The following is a 6,000-nucleotide window of genomic DNA, read 5'->3' as shown; positions in this document are numbered from 1 at the left end:
AAAAATTTGCTTCTTTATTTAGTTTTTGGCTGTGCTGTGGCTTTGTTGCTGTGATCGGGCTTTCTCTAGTTGGGCTGAGCGTGGGCTCTAGGGTGCTTCAGTAGTTGTGCATGGGCTTAGCTGCTCTGCAGCATGTGGGATCTTCCCGGACCAGGGATCAAACCCGTGTCCACTGCACTGGCAGGAGGCTTCTAACCGCCAGACCACCAGGGAAGTCCAACTTTACTATCCTTTATATTGAAGCTGCAAACACATAGAAAGGCATCTGTATAAAATATAGGCTTATCTTTGTGCTTTAGATGTCCTTGTTACCTAAACAAACAGTCACAAAAATATGTGTTTCTAATCAAAACAGTAATCTTTAGTTTTAGTAAAGATGAACGTTCTGATGGTGAACACGGTAAACTGGGATTTACTTGGGAACTATGACTTTCTCAACTACTTTGCCTATAATTTAGCCACAAATTAAGCCACTTACCACGAGGTGCTTCTGAAAATACTATATTTGGTCAGTTAATCCATTTCCATGTGTAGAATTTTATGTTAGGTCATTCCAAGGATTAATATATGTAATTCACTTATCTTCCTCCATGTAATTCCTTAGGCACTTTTAGAATTATTTTCATACATTGGTAATTGTTAAAGATACTTGCTATCAAAAACCAAGATTCAATCCTGTATGTGAGCCTGACTGAAAAAAGAGCTACAATAGTTATTAACAAGAAAATGTTCTGTGAATTGCTTGGGCAGAATCTCTAAAGCCTGTTATTTTCCCAGTGCTTATTTACAGTTAAGAAAACAAACCCAGGTGGCAAGGGAATTTAGCCTGAAAAAAGGCTTATATCGCTACCCCCCTTGAGAGACAAACTCAGTTTTATCTCTTGGCTCATATTACAAAGCATGGCTGTTCTGCGAATCACAAGGATAATTTTTTTTAATGTTTCTCATTTCCTTCTCTTTAATCATGCTTTCTACAGTGTATAGAGAATATCCATCACTTGATTTCTACAGTTTCTCACAAATCATTTCACCTATTCCAATTTTCTGTTCTATGACAAGAACCCCTTGGACAATTCTGCCCACTTGTCTTGTAAAATCCTGATTTACAAGCTAGAAAAACAGGCAGTATTCTTTCTCTTGGGAGTTTTCTTGATTTCATGTCAGATTCTTGTCTTGCTTTTTTACTCTTGATTGTTCCAGGCTTAAATAAGTCTTTCCTGATCAGTCCTTTTCTGCTTACAATCATCATTATGGTCCCATATGTCAATCTCCATGTTCATAATCCAGGGCAAGGGAGCAATCATGTGGACTACACATCCTTATTTTCATTTTATGGGTTGGTTTAGATACTATTAATTGGAATATCCATGAGCACAGGAATTATGTCCATCTTGTGCAGCACTGTACATGCAGTGCCTGCCATAGAATGCTCAGATTTTTATTGAATTAATAATAGCCACCATTTAATAAATCTACTTATCAAATGATAGGTATTGTGCCATGCACAAAGGTATGTCCATTTTATAAATGAAAAGACTGAAACTTAGAAAAATTAAATAACTTGTTCTTGGTCACAATGGCTAGTTAAGGCTGAAGAACTAAAACCTGACCTAATCGGAGCTATGGACGTCTCAGTGCCCACATGCAATCTCTACAGTAACAGTGCAGAGGCAGGATAACATAACCATGAGGAAAGCTTGACTTTAAATCTTGACTCTGAGGCTGAAGAGTTAATAAACACTCTGTGCTTCAGTTTCATTATTAACTAGACACGGTTTATTAAAAAAACATTCATTGGTTTCTAGTCACTCCACCTTAGAGTTGTTCTGTAATCTGCTACATTGCCTTATTTAGTTTAACACAATTGGCACTGAAGATCAACAAAGGCTTCATTCAGTTCAGTTCAGTTCAGTCACTCAGTCGTGTCCGACTCTTTGCGACCCCATGAATCGCAGCACGCCAGGCCTCCCTGTCCATCACCAACTCCCGGAATTCACTCAAACTCACATCCATTGAGTCGGTGATGCCATCCAACCATCTCATCCTCTGTCATCCCCTTCTCAATCCCTCCCTGCATCAGAGTCTTTTCCAGTGAGTCAACTCTTCGCATGAGGTGGCCAAAGTACTGGAGTTTCAGCTTTAGCATGAATCCCTCCAATGAACACCCCAGGACTGATCTCCTTTTAGATGGACTGGTTGGATCTCCTTGCAGTCCAAGGGACTCTCAAGAGTCTTCTCCAACTCCACAGTTCAAAAGCATCAATTCTTTGGCACTCAGCTTTCTTCACAGTCCAACTCTCACATCCATACATGACCACTGGAAAAACCATAGCCTTGACTAGACGGACCTTTGTTGGCAAAGTAATGTCTCTGCTTTTTAATATGCTTTGTAGGTTGGTCATAACTTTCCTTCCAAGGAGTAAGCGTCTTAGACCCCTACAAATGATGGCTTAAATTATCCTAGTAGGCAACGTTCTCAGTCAGTTGAGATATTAGCTGCAAACAAAGAAGTGTGTAATGGATTGTCATGCCCACCAGTTACAACTTCAACAGTAGCAGGAGCATATGGATGGAAGGTCTGAAGACTGAAAAATTACCCAATTTTTTTCCCTTTTAAAATAACTGCCACTGTTTTCTTCTCTTTCCTTTCTTTCTATAGCAACCATTGAGGCTCCTGAATCCCTATATGATTTATAGAGTGTACTGGTAGTTATTATACTTACCATTTAGTCCTTAGATTGCAAGACCATGAGCAATCACAGATAGATGAGAACTAGAATAGGCACTTTACATCCAGAGGTCAGGACTAAGTGAACAATAACATCCCACTAGCTGGATTGGATGTACTTTTGGTCCTGAAAGAGGGCAAGAGCAGGGGCTGTTGTAATAGAATGACTGGATCAAGTAGGCAGGCTGAAGACATTTTTGTCATCATACATGTGGGGAAAGGCAACTAAATAATAAAATAAAATGGATACCTCCGTCTTAGGCCAAACACAGGGCTCACAGTAATGTCTCCCTCCCCAGCACAGGGACGGAACAGCAGCGCCATCCAACACATGTAACTTGTAGTCTAAACTGCATGGCTGAGTGACGCAGGTGTGGATATCTGACCCAAACTGGACAAACAGACTTGCTCTCCTTGGCAACTGGAATTTTGAACTGAGATGCAAAGAGATAGGGAGTTGTTTTTAGCCCATGAGGAGGACAGTTTATGGATTCCTATTACTGAGTTTCCCTGATTATCCAGCAATTACCAACATTCTGTGAGATATGCCAGTATCCTTCTGGTAAAGTCAACTTAACTGGCTAGAGTTGTTATTTACTCTAAATAAGTGGAAGAACCTTAAATACTATACTTCCCTGAAACACTTTCTCTCAAGCTACTCCATGTTCCTTTCGCTATACTCGCCACCAAAGTATCACAGCTCACCAAGAATTCCATGATGTTCTGTATCACTGAGATTTTGTTGTTCCCCTGCATGAAATTCCCTTCCTTTTCTTCCTGAAAACTTTTTCAAGGATTATCTTCTCTATAACACTTTCAATCATCACCCCATATTTACCTGTTGATTTGCAAGATCCTCCACTATTCATGGGTTTCCCTCGTGGCTCAGCTGGTAAGGAATCCGCCTGCAATGCGGGAGACCTGGGTTCAGTCCCTGGGTTGGGAAGACCCCCCTGGAAAAGGGAAAGGCTACCCATTCCAGTATTCTGGCCTGGAGAATTCCAAGGATGATATAATCAATCAGTCCATGGGGTTGCAAAGAGTCGGACAGAAAATGAATAAACCCAGCCAATTCCAGAACAACTACCCAACTAACACAGAGACTCCTAAGAAATAATAACTGGTTAGTGTTTTAATCCACTGACCTTTGGGATAGGTAACTTGCTAGGCAACATTTTATTGTGGGAATAAATAATTGGTACAATATCTGTGGGTTAGATTTCACATGGGGATCACCAGTTTGAGAGCTTTTCTAGCTGAACAAAAGATTTAAAATCCAAAGACTGCTTTTTCAAGCCCCATTGTGTATGTGAAGAATGGATACATTTACAAATCAACAGAAAAAGAAATTTCTCACTACTTGCTAATATAAGACATTTAAAAACTTGAAAAAGATTTTTTTTTAACTTTAAAGAAAAATCAAAAGTAAAATCACCAATAATTTATCTATTTCAACACAGTTTTCAATGTTTCTATTCAGCTATTTACATATGTATTTTCATATAATTCTAATAACAATACTGCTATATTTTGCTTTAATATTAAAGGAAAAATGCTATTTTCATACCCAGTAATTTTAATCACTCCATAAAAATTCTTCAAACAGGTATACTATTTCTGTATTATTTTAGATTCCCTTTTTTCCCCTGTTACCAAGAAGTGACAAAATATAGCTTTTTTCTTTCTTTGGTATTAGTGCTTTAAATATGAAGGCTGGGATGGTGTCTTTCTTACCTACTGCCATTGTCCCAAGTACCTAGCAAAGTATACGGTAGACACCCAATAAACATTTACTGAATGTTTATTCATTCATGCAAGCAAGAATGAACAATTGGATTTACATAAGGAAAGCCTTCCTAATTCCATCTGCTTCAAATCATTTTAAACTAGCACAATCAAAAAGTCATTATCATTTGAAAGAAAAACATATTTGCATCACATCTTGAATTTATTACCTTTAGATAAAGGAATCCATTATTCACCTTAAAATTTGCAGTTACAAAGTTGACCCATAAAATAGATGAAAGAATCCCAAGGTTTTTATTCGTGAACTGCTTCTATAAATATCACTAGATGAACACCATCTATTCTCAGTTCTTATTCCCTTCTCTGCAACTTTTGACACTTTTGGCTACTTCTTAAACTCCATCATGTATCAGTTTCTGCAGTCACTGTTTATAATCACTCACTTATAGTCTTATCTTCAGGGTTGACTGGTTCAAGATGGCAGGGTACAAGGACATGTGTCCCTCTCCTGTGAGAGCACCAACTAGCTTTTGAACAACCATGGACAGGAGGATGCTGGCACCCACCAAAAAAAGGTATCCCACATCTAAAGACAAAGGAGAAGCTACAACGAGATGGTGGGGGGAGGGCACAATCACAATAAAGTTAAATCCCATACCCGCCTAGTGGGCAACCCACAAACTGGAGAACACTAATACCAAAGAAGTTCTCCCACGCTTGTGATGGTTCTGAGTGTCCTAGCCTGGGGACCCAGCAAAGGGACTAGGAATCCCCAGGGATTCTGACTGTGAAGGCCAACAGGATTTGATTGCAGGATTTCCATAGGACTGGGAGAAATAGAGACTTCACACTTGGAGGGCACAAACAAAATCTTGTGTGTGCCAGGACTGAGAGGAAAGGAGCAGTGACCCTACAGGAGACTGAACCAGACCTACCAGCTAGTGTTCGATGAACTCTTGCAGAGGCGTGGGTCAGCAGTGGCTTGCTGCAGGGATGGGGACACTAGCAGCAGCAGTCCTAAGAAGTGCCCCTTAGTGTGAGCCCTCTTGGAGGTCACCATTGTTTTTCAGTCGCTAAGTTATATCTGACTACTTGCAATTCTATGAACTGCAGCATGCCAGGCTTCCCTGTCCTTCGCCATCTCCTGGAGTTTCTCAAACTCATGTCCATTGAGTCAGTGATGCCATCCAACTATCTCATCCTCTGTCAGCTCCTTTCCCTCCTGCCCTTAATCTTTCCTAGCATCAAGGTCTTTTCCAATGAGTAAGCTCTTCACATCAGGTGGCCAAAATATTGGAGGTTCAGCATAGTCCTTCCAGTTAATATTCACGGTTGACTTCTTTTAGGATTGACTGGTTTGATCTTGCTGTCCAAGGGACTCTCAAGGGTCTTCTCCAGCACTACAATTTGAAAGCAGCAGACAATTGGATTAAAGTTTTACTGAGAACAGCCCTGCCCACTAGAGCAAGATCCAGTTCTCACTGCCAGTCCCTCCCATCTGGAAACTTACACAAGCTGCTTAGCCT

This window comes from Budorcas taxicolor, chromosome 3 (assembly GCF_023091745.1).
Source record: "Budorcas taxicolor isolate Tak-1 chromosome 3, Takin1.1, whole genome shotgun sequence".
Taxonomy (NCBI): domain Eukaryota; kingdom Metazoa; phylum Chordata; class Mammalia; order Artiodactyla; family Bovidae; genus Budorcas; species Budorcas taxicolor.
This window is presented reverse-complemented; position numbering follows the sequence as displayed.